The 14,442-nt window shown below is 39.2% G+C and overlaps 1 protein-coding gene across 9 annotated transcripts in view; it reads right to left on the reverse strand.

The window, feature by feature from the left end:
- DMD (dystrophin) overlaps window positions 1-14,442 on the reverse strand; it is a 1,935,994-nt gene that overhangs the window by 1,726,687 nt on the left and 194,865 nt on the right. The window lies entirely within an intron of this gene.

A 14,442-nucleotide genomic window follows, 5' to 3' on the forward strand; every position in this document is an offset into this window, starting at 1 on the left:
TCGATGAAGTGAGCTGTAGCTCACGAAAGCTTATGCTCAAATAAATTTGTTAGTCTTTAAGGTGCCATAAGTTCTCCTTTTCTTTTTATGATTGCTTTCTTTTTTCTATTCCCTGTGCTACTGAAATTTCCTCACAAATTCCATCTTCTAAAACCAATCTTAACCCCATGACTGCTATCACAGGACTCAACCACTGAGCTGGAAGGTGAATAATTTACAATACTTTCTTCTGAAATTAAAACCAATCCTAGGCTTTAAAAAAAATTAGATCCTTTCCCCCATTCAACTTTCCTTTATAAAAGATATGCAATATTACTTTGAACAAAAATTCACCCCCCTCGCACACAAGCCTGGTGAAATATCCCTGTAATTATTGGTAGCCCCTATTGTTTGGCCTAGCTAAATTCCAGCTTTGAGGTACTGCCAAGGACTGCAGAACCATCATTGACATTTTGACATGTGGCATGAGGCCTTCTCTGCTCTTTCCACTTTATTTTGGAAAAAAAACCAACAATAAAACAGTATGAGAAAAGAAATGTCATCTGATGCATTCCAATGTCAAATAATTTGCTCTTTGTACATATCTTTGAGCCAAGAATAAAAGGTGTTTCTGGCAAGGATGTTTTTGCAGGAACTGGAAAGATGAAAAAAAATCATTTAATTGTGTTCACATACTTTGGGTTGGTTTTCTACAATTATTCTAGTGAACAAGTTCAGAACAACTACTGAGCATGTTTGGTAACTACCATACTCTGTTCTGGAAATTTCTGGGTCTTTCTGACTGAGTTATCCTGCCCTGCTCTCTGCATGTGGGCAAAGACAGAGTATGATTATCCAACTAAGATCCATGCCTCCTTCCTGCTACTTCGCTTCCTCTCCCCTGCAAAAACAAGTCAAGTGATGTAGTACAAAGCACATGGATTAAACATACCTCAGCAGCACCTACTCTATGCTCTGAGAACCCCTTCCAATTTTAAAATGCAGCAATCAACCAATATGCTGAAACACTGCTCACCATCTACACAAATAGAATTTATTTTCACTCCATAACTCCAGTTTACAGGAAACAACACGTTACCTCCTTCCAGCCTAGCCTTGCTTCCCTCCCTATCTCAAATGCCAAAAGCATGTCCAGAAGGTTAACAAATCAGGTCTCTGGCATATTCCAGAGTCAAGTGACCATCAGATATTGCCCTGCCCTTAACTCCCTCTCTCCTATAGGGATCCCTAGATTGTGTGCTTCCACTGATTGTAACAGTGGTTTCATAGAATGAGAATAAAGGCACACTCTGAGATAAACTGGACCAAAAACAATTAGGGCTTTTGTCCTTGTCCACAGCTAGGAGGACTTCATAGACCAACACCATTAGCAAAAGTTCAGTGCCATACGAAGGTCTAAAACCAGGCAAGTCAGAGTAAAGGAAATCACAAGTCTGCAAATACTGCTATCATTGTTGGCCATTGCTTTTTCAACCATCCTTCCCACAAATGGAAGACAACAATACTTATATAGCTCCATTTTACAGAGATAGAAAAATCAGTGCTTAAGCCTGGGAATTTGCTTCCTCTTTTCCTCCACCACTATCCTTATTTTTTACTTTCCCCCACAACTCCCATCTCCCATCATCTACTCACAATGTACTTCCTTGCCACACCCCCACTATATCTTTATCTCCCTCGATTCATTTACTTTCCACTCATCCTGCTAGAAATACAGACCTAAATTTTATATGGGGCCCATCTCTATGCTGTTCCGATTATGTTCAGATTTTTTAGAAACCATGACTCTTGGACCAACACCAAAAAATTAAAAAAAGGAAAATATCTGAAAAAAATTATAATTAGACTGAAAATATGGGTGCATAATGGAATGGCCAACTATAACATCTCTACCCCACACTCTTAATTACATGTATGTACATGTATGCTCAATGAAATTGTCCCACGCTATTTTAGTTTTTCTGGATTACTAATTTTCAGGTGTTTCATCTTGATCATTGCACTTGGATCTTAACAACAGATATCATAAGTTTCAGCTCTATACCAGATTGAGTCTCTACCCACCACAACAGAAGAAACAGAGAGTCTGCCCCCAAATATTAGGCTTGTATATAAGAAATTAAAACAGCGTCACTGTTATAGTAGGTTTCAATGGCAAATTGTGGAGAAGGCAGTGTAGGAAAAATGACGTGTAAAGGATCATAGACTGATGAATAATTTAGAAATTTAGAAAAAGTCAAATTGACTTTATCATTTCAGATATATTCATCAATAGAAACTATTTTCTATTTATAATTCCTTCCTTTTTCTATTTTATTTTCCCTAAAAGGGAAAGTGAGTGTACAGTATTCCTTGAATGCTTCCCCCTCTCCTCTCATAAACAGTGCTTGAATTGAGAAAGGACTATGGGAAATGCAAGTCTTCATACTAAATTAAGTAGTTCAATATATTAGAAGATCACCATAGAGAAGGATAATTCTTCTCATTAAATATTTACTGTTAAAGCCTAGCCCAGATTTGGTAAAAGAAGATTAAGATAAGGTTTGGGTAAGCTTACAAACTTGTGGGTGCTCATATTAAGTGAACCTGCAAACGTTCTGAAATTCAGCCATCAGTGTAGACAATTCTCTCTTTATGGTTTTTGCACATCATGAATGAATGTCAAAGAAAAGAACATATGACTAAGAAAATGGTTTGATTTCATCTTGGCCAGGATGAAAATCTGGACCTGCTGAAGTCAATGAGAGGTTGGCCATTGGGGCCAGGATTTCATCCTTTAAGTGTACAAATGCTCAGGCAAAGCAAAAATGTACTTCCAATAATTAGCTCTAAATAAAGAAGAACTAGAGGAGAGAAATATTGAGTACTAAATGCAAGAAAATTGTGATTGGCAGTTGAACAGAGGAAAATCTGGAAAATGTTGCAGTTAGTCAAACATTTTCTAAAGGGAGACCCATTTTTAAGTGTTATGAATTAGAAAAAAAATAGGAATTATTTAATGTTTCAATATTTTGTGTCTGTAAAAACACATTAAAAATGTAAACTAGAAAACATTCCCTCTCATAAACAGAGATTTCACTAAACATTAACACACACATTTTCAAGAAATTGTGAGGGTTCTAGATCAAAGTCAACAGTGAAGAGGTGAATAATCAGTCAGAATAACGCTGACTGATTGTTTTCACTTATATTTGTACTATAATGTTCCAGTCTAAGGCACACTGATTTTCACTGTCCACCTCATTGCTGGTTCTTACAATCTAAATTACACCCAACACATCGGAATAGACTTCTCTGGCAATTAAAAATGTAAGACAGGTATCCATTCACTGATTAATTATAAATAAAATCTCAATGATTAACATAATAATACATTCACGGAATGCACATAGCAGTTTATCATCAAAGATTTGTGTTTCAGAAGTAGGAAATGTTCATAACCTGGGAAATGGTAAAAGTATAATGTAATTTATCTTCTATTTAAATGGGCTCATTTTAATATTCTCTTTTTTTTTGTTAGAGAAAAAGTAGTACATCTTTATTTTCATGTAAGCATATGCACGCCCAAACTATCCCTAAAGGTATATTTAACATGACATGCCTTAGAATTTTGGATTCTTCGCTAAAAATAGATATTGGAACTTCTCCTATATTTCTGATCTTGTAAGAAATCATTGTATAGAGAAAATACAAGAGAGTTTCCAGGTCTTTTCTTTACTTGGCAAACAGGTTGCCCTCCTAGGTGGAGCAGAGGAGAAATCAGTACAATAATTGGCTGTTGCTGGATCACTGACTACCATTATTAAGGATTATACTCTTGGCAGACTCATAGCAGCACAGTGTAAAATTATTAAAGCAAGTGTGATATTAGTGCTAAAATACAACCAGATAATGGAACGTGAGCTGTGCTATAGGTAAGTTTGTAAACCTTTAATGGCTTCCTCCAAATATGTCAGTTTTGTTTTTAAATTTTTCACAGAATGTTAGGCCTTTGAATGTTAAGGCAAATACAGCTACCAAGATTTTAGGAAGATAGGCTGAGAGATGCACTTGAAACATGTTGGCTTTGACTTTTATCACATACTTTGTGAGAAATGTAAGCAGCTTTAGAAGTTTATTGCAATAGTTGATGGCTGAAGTAGCTCACAAAAGGAAGTCTCACCGCCAGAAAAGTTTCAGATCTTACAGTTCAATACAGTTACTGTACACCAATATGCAGATGACAAACTCAAAATGAATTAAATATAATTTTAACAGGGTGACTAATTTTTCCATTGGGATTCAATTAGACAAACTTACCACTAATTAACAGATTTGCCACACAAATACCAGAAGGTAAAGAGAAGATAAAAAAGAATTTTTATCAACAAAATGCTTTAGAATTTAAATCTAATAATATCATTTATAAAAATATTTTATTGAATGACTGGCCAAATACAGCAACGCATATATTTAATTGGACCTGCTGTACTGTCCTGGCATTGGCCACTGTCGGTAGACAGGATACTGGGCTCGATGGACCTTTGGTCTGACACAGTATGGCCATTTTTATGTTCTTAAGCAACCACCCACAGAACCTATGCAAATTGGTCTTCAAATAAAGGTGGAGTAGAGTTTTATTCAAAGGCCCTGACTCTCTGATGCAACAGAGCTCTCCTTGACAAAGCTTTCCACCATCTTTGTGCTCTGCCATTCCTCAAGGCTGCTATGGATCAGGTCAGCCTTCTGTGAAGCTGTAAATTATTCAGCTTATAACAGCCACATAGATGACATACTGTCTAGACACACTGCAACTCCACTATACACGTTTCCCACACCTGACACAGCCCTTACACTGGGGAAGGGCAAAGGGAACGGTGTGAAGTTAGAGAGATCCCTCAGCTGTCTGCTTAGTAAAGCTTTAAAGCTGCTTTGTGCTGCTGGAGGGGCCTTAGTGTGAAACTCGATCTTGCTTGCTGTGATGGAGCATATTTTGGAGTGGTCTCTTCAAACAGGATGTTGTCCGATCAGGGTTGTCACTTGTATAGACTTAATTGTATTTTCAACAGTTAGTAAAAATGTTAGTAAAATCCTGCTCACCACTAGAACAACTTCCAATTTATTTATACTGTCAACATCATTATTATTTATTTGTACAATGGTAGTGCCTAGAAGGTATCAATTGCGATCAGGGATTTTGCTACCCATTGTAAAAGCCATCTAAATATACAAGATAGAAAAAATGGTAGAAAGGGAAATAAAGACATGGAGCAGGGACATGAATTAGAACATAAGCATAGCCATATGGGTCAGACCATCTAGCCTAGTATAATTTTTTTCCGATAGTAGCTGGTGCCAGATGCTTCCCAGGGAATGAACAGAACAGAGCAATTTACTGAGTGATCCATCCCCTGTTGTCTATACACTGTTGTCCAATCCCAGCTTCTGGCAATCAGAAGTTTAAAGACACCCAGAGCATGTGGTTGCATCCCTGATCATCTTGGCCAACAGTCACCGATAGACCTATCCTCCATTAATTTATCTAATTCTTATTCTATTTTTTTAAATTGAGTTATACTTTTCACCTCCCCAACGAAGGTAGTGAGTGCCAGAGGTTGAAGAACTTCCTTTTGTTTGTTTTAAAACTGCTGCCCATTAATTTCATTGGGTGATCCCTGGTTATTGTGTTATATGAAAGGGTAAATAACACTTATTCACTTTCTCCACACCATTGATGATTTTATAGACATCTATCATATCCACCCTTATCGTCTTTTTTCTTACCTGAACAATATCAGACTGTTTAATCTTTCCACTTATAAAAGCTGTTCCACATTTTCTTGATCATTTTTGTCACCCTTCAACCATCTCCATTTCTAACATATCTTTTTTTTCAGCTGGGGTGACCAGAACTGCATGCAGTATTCAAGATGTGGCTGTACCATGGATTTATATAGCAGCATTATAATATTTTCTGTCTTATTATTTATCCCTTTACTAATGGTTCCTAATATTCTTTTTTGACTGCCACTGAACACTGAGCAGATATTTTCAGAAAACTATCCACAATCACCGCAAGATCTCTTTCTCGAGTGACAAAAGCTAATTTAGCTCCCATAATTTTATATGTATATTGAAGATCTATTCTAATGTGCATTACTTTGCATTTAACAACATTGAATTTCATCTGCCATTTTGTTGCCCAGTCACCCAGTTTTGTGATGTCCCTGTTTAAGATTAAGACTTCATAGTCAGCTATGGACTTAATTATCTTGAATAATTTTGTATCATCTGCAAACTTTAACACCTCACAGTTTACCCCTTTCTCCAAATCATTTATGAATATGTTGAATCGTATTTGTCCTAGTACAGATCCCTGAGGGACAACTCTGTTTACGTCTCTTCATTCTGAGAACTGACCATTTATTCTGACCCTTTGTTTCCTGTCTTTTAATGATCCGTAAGAGGACCTTCCCTTTTATCCCTCATGTCTGCTTATTTTGCTTAAGAACCTCTAGTGAGGGACCTTGTCAAAGATATTTTGAAAATCCAAGTACACTATATCAACTGGATCACCTTTGTCTATATGTTTGTTGAACCCCTCAAGTCATTAGAAAATGTTGGTGAGGCGTGATTTCCCTTTAGAAAAGGCTCATGTTGACTCTTCCCCAACATATCATATTCATTTATGTGTCCCAGAATTCTGTTCTTTACCATAGTTTCAACCAATTTGCCTGGTACTGAAGTTAGGCTTACTGGCCTATAATTGCCAGGATCAACTCTGGAGCCTTTTAAAAATAATTGGCATCACATAAGCTATCCTTCAGTCATAAGGTACAGAAGCCAATTTAAGTGATAGGTTACATACCACACTTAGTAACTCTGCAATGTCATATGTGAGTTCCTTCAGAACTCTTGAATGAATACCATCTGGTCCTGCTGACTTCATATTGTTTAATTTATCTATTTCTTCCAAAGGCTCCTCTATTGACACCTCAGTTTGGGACAGTTCCTCTGATGTGTCATGTAAAAAGAAAGGCTCAGGTATGAGAATCTTCCTCACAGAATCTTCCTTCTGCAGTGAAGACCAATGCAAATAATTCATTTAGCTACTCCGCAATGGCCTTGTCTTCCTTGAGTCCTCATTTAGCACCTCTATCATCCAGTGGCCCCCGTGATTGTTTGGCAGGCTTCCTGCTTCTAATGTACTTTTAAAAAATTGCTGTTAATTTTTTGACTCTTTCTCTAGTTGCTCTTCAAATTCTTTTTTGTCCTGTCTAATTTTATTTTTACAATCGACTTGCAAGAACTTATGTTCTTTTCTCTTTTCCTCAGTAGAATTTGATTCCCAATTTTTAACAGATGCCTTTTTCCATTTCCATTCTCCAACTTCACCTCTGCATCCCTTCCTTAGATGACATACACCCAGTCAATATGCGGATATTTGAAATCGCCCATTATTATTGAATTTCCTGGTTTTAGCCTCTCAGATGTCCCTGAGCATTTCACAATCACCATCTCCTGGTCAGATGGTTGATATTATATTCCTACTGCTATACTCTCACTATTCAAGCATGGAATTTCTATCCCACAGAGTTGTGGCTCCAAGAGTGGGGACACAGATAGGGGTAAGGGGGCAGAGGCTGGGGCCACAGCTGGGGGCGGGTGTGGGGCCAGCAGCCAAGCAGGCAATGGGTCAGGAGCAGATAATAAACTAGATAGCTTACCCAAGGACACACATCACATCAGTGGAAGAGCCAGGAAAATACCCAGCTCTTTTGAATCCCAGTGCACTGCCTATCATCAAACTAATAGTCTAGTTCACTAGTACGCAATCTTATTGCATTCTTTGCAAAAGAGCACAAAATAGCAACAAAGAGTTATGTGAAAAATAAAAGGAATGTCACAAAAACCAGGCAGTCTATTGTTGTCAGGCTAATATGCCAGGAGTGCTCAAGTAGCCATGAGTGTCCTACCCATTGTTTCTATATTCTTGAAGAATTTATACATTCTGCCACTATTTCTCCATAGACGACAGACATAGCCAATGATGTTTAACAAAATGTATTAAACTCCTCAAGCATAATAAAGCATTTTCTCCCATTTCTTTAAGTATTTATGAGGGGTAGTTTTCAACTCTGACACTGAGGTGAGCCTTAAATGGGGTTCTCATTCCTTAAATCATCATTTAATCTAGAAGCATAAATTTTAACATAGTGTAAAAGTATCTGGTTTTCAGTTTTATACCGTTTGTCTGATTGCAGCTCTCAGTTAATTTATCACATTCTGTCATCTCCATCTTTACAAACTGCAATTGGGCTTTATGTTTAAACTGCCTGAACTACATTTTTAAGAGCTGTTATACATAGTCTATGAACTTTCCTATATATCTTCTACAAACTCCTTTCCTATGGTTTACTCTAATTCTGGAGAGCCTAACCATCCACAGTGATAGAGGAACTCCTTCTCCTGCATCCTGATGTGTGTTTGAAAAAGGCTAGGGGACCTCCTGAGGGTATTTTACAGTTTTCTCTCGTTTTTTAATATATCATGCTGTGTAGGTGCCAAATTAGTGCAGGAAAATTTGGCAAGCTCTGCCACATAGATTTAAGACACAGGCATGGTTGGCTACCTACCAGCAGGTATTTCACATCCTATAGCGAACAAATCAAGGCCTTTGGACTACTCAATTTATCTGATACCAACAGAAATCCCAGTGAAATGTACATTTACTGTGATGAGAGACTGGGAGTCTGGGACTACATTAATGGACTACAGACATTGCTAGATATTCTCTCACTCCATTTCCTCAGTGAAAATAATGTACCCTTTATTTTTATTTTGAACCCCCATTGCTCCTATAGAGGCATCTGTGCTAGTGGATGGAAGGCAACTCTGCTACTGTACATGATAGTGTCTGCCAATCTAAAACACCAAATAGAATGATATAGAAGCTCCATCATTGGAAGATATCCTGGACATATGCGGAATCAATTCACTTCCCAGGGATCTTGGCTAGCCCCCTCTATTTTCTGGGCTGTGCAAGATAGCCCAGCAGTGTGTGAATTGCAGATAGTTTACAACCAATGCTCCCTCTCCAGGGTGACTTTCTAACCTGGAACAGATGACAGCAGAACCCAGAGTATGAACCGTGCACCCACCATGTGCAACCACACATATAAAGCTGCTTAGTATGCCACTGCTATGTGCAACTATAAAATGCTAACTAAGGAGAACATGAACAGGTTGAGAATGATTGTGCAACAATGGAATAGACCATGAATTCCATTGGCAGTCTCTCTGGAAAATGTGGCTATTTAACTATATTGTTTCAGTGTGTCTGTGTGTTTCATTTGTTTGTTTATACAAACAGAAAGTGGAGAAAGCTTGACTGGTGTGTTGAATGAGTTGATTTCAGTTTAAATTCAAAACTATAATCCCAGATTATGAAGGTTGTAAGGAATTTTGTTATAAAGTACAGTGGTGGTATACTTTTGTTTGGCAGTAATTGCACATTCTTGAAAATAAATTTATAGCCAAGGTGTGTTAAAGCTCCTAAAACAGCTGAGCAGAAGCCATGTTCGAGGGAAGTAAAAATCTTCTGTGTTGTCCTGATTTGCAGATTAACCAACTGCCTTTGCATTCTTGATGAAGAAAGAGGAGCCATAGCATGACCTGAATGAATAATGCAAATATTTGTTCAAATTAAAAAGTAAATTTTGATTCACCTGTATTCAAAGCCATTTCTACCAGCAGTTGTGCATTTGAGTTTTACTATTACAAATACTTCAGAAAAGAGATTTTTAGCTGATAGCCATTGAAAGAGATTTGAAAATTGTAGCTAAATAGTGTACATCTCAATCTGTTAATTTTATAGTTAAAATATAATTTTGAAATGTACACTGTGCTAGTTATTTTCAATTCAAAAATAAATTTCTTCTAGACCAAAAAATAGCTCCCAAACAATACCACCATCACCACAGAATTATAGAATCATAGGTTTGGAAGGGACCTTTAGAGGTCTTTTAATCCAGGTCCCTACACTACAGGCAGTTCTAAGTATTCTGAGTCGAAAGAATAGTAAATATGGCAGGCGACCAGCTTGGCTTAATGGTGAAATCCTAGCGGATCTTAAACATAAAAAAGAAGCTTACAAGAAGTGGAAGGTTGGACATATGACCAGGGAAGAGTATAAAAATATTGCTCGGGCATGTAGGAAAGATATCAGGAGGGCCAAATCGCACCTGGAGCTGCAGCTAGCAAGAGATGTCAAGAGTAACAAGAAGGGTTTCTTCAGGTATGTTGGCAACAAGAAGAAAGCCAAGGAAAGTGTGGGCCCCTTACTGAATGAGGGAGGCAAGCTAGTGACAGAGGATGTGGAAAAAGCTAATGTACTCAATGCTTTTTTTGCCTCTGTTTTCACTAACAAGGTCAGCTCCCAGACTGCTGTGCTGGGCATCACAAAATGGGGAAGAGATGGCCAGCCCTCTGTAGAGATAGAGGTGGTTAGGGACTATTTAGAAAAGCTGGACGTGCACAAGTCCATGGGGCCGGACGAATTGCATCCGAGAGTGCTGAGGGAATTGGCGGCTGTGATTGCAGAGCCCTTGGCCATTATCTTTGAAAACTCGTGGCGAACGGGGGAAGTCCCGGATGACTGGAAAAAGGCTAATGTAGTGCCCATCTTTAAAAAAGGGAAGAAGGAGGATCCTGGGAATTACAGGCCAGTCAGCCTCACCTCAGTCCCTGGAAAAATCATGGAGCAGGTCCTCAAAGAATCAATCCTGAAGCACTTAGAGGAGAGGAAAGTGATCAGGAACAGTCAGCATGGATTCACCAAGGGAAGGTCATGCCTGACTAATCTAATCGCCTTTTATGATGAGATTACTGGTTCGGTGGATGAAGGGAAAGCAGTGGATGTATTGTTTCTTGACTTTAGCAAAGCTTTTGACACGGTCTCCCACAGCATTCTTGTCAGCAAGTTAAGGAAGTATGGGCTGGATGAATGCACTATAAGGTGGGTAGAAAGCTGGCTAGATTGTCGGGCTCAACGGGTAGTGATCAATGGCTCCATGTCTAGTTGGCAGCCGGTGTCAAGTGGAGTGCCCCAGGGGTCGGTCCTGGGGCCCGTTTTGTTCAATATCTTCATAAATGATCTGGAGGATGGTGTGGATTGCACTCTCAGCAAATTTGCGGATGATACTAAACTGGGAGGAGTGGTAGATACGCTGGAGGGGAGGGATAGGATACAGAAGGACCTAGACAAATTGGAGGATTGGGCCAAAAGAAATCTAATGAGGTTCAATAAGGATAAGTGCAGGGTCCTGCACTTAGGATGGAAGAATCCAATGCACCGCTACAGACTAGGGACCGAATGGCTCGGCAGCAGTTCTGCGGAAAAGGACCTAGGGGTGACAGTGGACGAGAAGCTGGATATGAGTCAGCAGTGTGCCCTTGTTGCCAAGAAGGCCAATGGCATTTTGGGATGTATAAGTAGGGGCATAGCGAGCAGATCGAGGGACGTGATCGTTCCCCTCTATTCGACACTGGTGAGGCCTCATCTGGAGTACTGTGTCCAGTTTTGGGCCCCACACTACAAGAAGGATGTGGATAAATTGGAAAGAGTACAGCGAAGGGCAACAAAAATGATTAGGGGTCTAGAGCACATGACTTATGAGGAGAGGCTGAGGGAGCTGGGATTGTTTAGTCTGCAGAAGAGAAGAATGAGGGGGGATTTGATAGCTGCTTTCAACTACCTGAAAGGGGGTTTCAAAGAGGATGGCTCTAGACTGTTCTCAATGGTAGCAGATGACAGAACGAGGAGTAATGGTCTCAAGTTGCAATGGGGGAGGTTTAGATTGGATATTAGGAAAAACTTTTTCACTAAGAGGGTGGTGAAACACTGGAATGCGTTGCCTAGGGAGGTGGTAGAATCTCCTTCCTTGGAGGTTTTTAAGGTCAGGCTTGACAAAGCCCTGGCTAGGATGATTTAACTGGGACTTGGTCCTGCTTTGAGCAGGGGGTTGGACTAGATGACCTTCTGGGGTCCCTTCCAACCCTGATATTCTATGATTCTATGATTCTATTATCTAGTCCATCCCTGACAGGTGTTTTTCTAACCTGCTCTTAAAAATCTCTGATGACAGAGATGCCACAGCCTCCCTAGGCTATTTATTCCAGTGCTTAACTACCCTGTCAGTTAATGTGCAACCTAAACCTCCCTTGCTGCAATTTAAGCCCATTGCTTCTTCTCCTATCCTCAGAAGTTAACAAGAAATGTTCAACCTCCTCCTTCTAACAAACTTTTATATACTTGAAAACTGTTATGTCCCCTCTCAGTCTTTTGACCAGACTAAAGAAACCCATTTTTTTATCTTCCCTCATTTTTGTTGCTCTTCTCTGGACTTTCTTCCAATTTATTTGCATCTCTTTCCTGAAACCCAGAACTGGACACTCAGAACTGGACACAATAATCCAATTGAGGCCTAATCAGCATGCAATAGAGCGGAACAATTACTTTTCCATGTCTTGCTTACAACACTCCTGCTAATACATCACAGAATGATTGCTTTTTTTGCAACAGAGTTACTCTGTTGACTCATATTTTGCTTGTGATCCACTATGACCCCCAGATCCCGTTCTGCAGTACTCCTTTCTAGGCAGTCATTTCCCATTTTGTATGTGTGCAGCTGATTGTTCTTTCCTAAGTATAGTACTATGCATTTGTCCTTGTTGAATTGCATCCTATTTACTTCAGATCATTTCTCCAGTTTGTGCAGATCACATTGAATTTTATTCCTATCCTGCAGAGGACTTGCAAACCCCTCCACTCCCTATCTTGGTATCATCAGCAAACTTTATAAGTGTACTCTCCATGCCATTATTGAAATAATTGGTGAAGATACTGAACAGAACCAGACCCAGAACTGATCCCTGTGGGACCCCACTCAATATGTCCTTCCAACTTGACTGTGAACCACTGATAAGTACTCTCTGGGAACGGTTTTCCAACCAGTTATGCACCCACCTTATAGTATCTCCATCTAGGTTGCCTTTTCCAAGTTTATTTATGAGAAGGTCATGCCAGACAGTATCAAAAGTCGTATAATAGTCAAGATATACCACATCTAGCACTTCCCCATCATCAAAATCTGAACTGAGAATTGCAAATATTGCATCAATCTACTGAGCAAGAATTATTCACTGGATAAATTTATGTATAATTTCATATGATGAAAAAATTCCAGAGGTTTGTAATCTCTTCACAAAGGCTCCACTCCTGCAAACACTTAGGCTTAACTTTAAATAAAGTAGTCGCACTTATTTCAATGGAGCGACTCATGTAAAAAGTTAAGCTAATACATAAATGTTATCCAGAGCAAATCCACAAAGAAGTAAAATCCAAAAAAATTATTACAAATCATTCACTACATTGTTTATGATCTATATGATCTAAATATACTACTTTATTTTAAACATCAAAATGTTTCCACAATATTAATTTCTAGATATTGAATTTTAAAAAGGAATATACTGCTATGTGTTATATACATAATGAAAGAATCATTGAACCAGAGAAAGAGAGCAATCCCATGAGAATGACTCTACAGCCTGGTGGTTAGAGCACTCATGGGAGATCCAGGATCCAGCCTCTTGCTCCTATTATTTTTAAATTATTTATTCCCAGTGGGACAGCTTGAACATGAGAGACTAAGGGAACAGAATATCCCAGCCCAGTAGTTAGAGCACTCACCTGAGAGGTGGCAGATCTTTGTTCAAATCCCTTCTCCCCCCTCAGGCAGGAGGGGGGAATTGAACCTGGTTCTCCCAACTTAGTGCTCCAAACATTGGGCTGTAAGTTATGGAGGGAGAAGTCCTTCTCCTCTTCTAGCACTTAATATCAAGAGAGTGCCTGCAGCTGTAAATCCCAAGCATAAGGAGGCACCTTCCTGCCTCCCAGAATTAGGTGTTTGCCTCTAAAGTTATGTCTACACCATGAGATAAGGGTGTGATTCCCAGCTAGCATATACCTACTCACAATAGCTGGATGAGAGCTAGCACAAGTATTAATAGTAGTGTGGCCACAGTAGCAGGGACAGCACAGCTTAGCCATGTTGAGTATGGTTGCCCTCAGGGGTCAGGTGGATTTGTATTTGGCATAAGAACAGCCATAGTGCATTACACCAATGGTCAGTCTAGCCCAGTATCCTGTCTTCCAGCAATGGTTAATTTCCAGATGCTTCAGAGGGAGTAAACAAAACAGGCAATTATTGAGTGATCCATCTTCTGTCATCCACTCCCAGCTTTGGCAACGTAAGACACCCAGAGGATGAAGTTGCATCCCTGATTGTCTTGGTTAATGGCCACTGATGGACCTATCCTCCATGGACTTATCTAATTCCTTTTTTGAACCTGTTATAATTTTGGCCTTCACAACATCCCTTGAAAATGAGTTCCAAAGGT

Source organism: Dermochelys coriacea, chromosome 1, assembly GCF_009764565.3.
Source record: "Dermochelys coriacea isolate rDerCor1 chromosome 1, rDerCor1.pri.v4, whole genome shotgun sequence".
Lineage (NCBI taxonomy): Eukaryota > Metazoa > Chordata > Testudines > Dermochelyidae > Dermochelys > Dermochelys coriacea.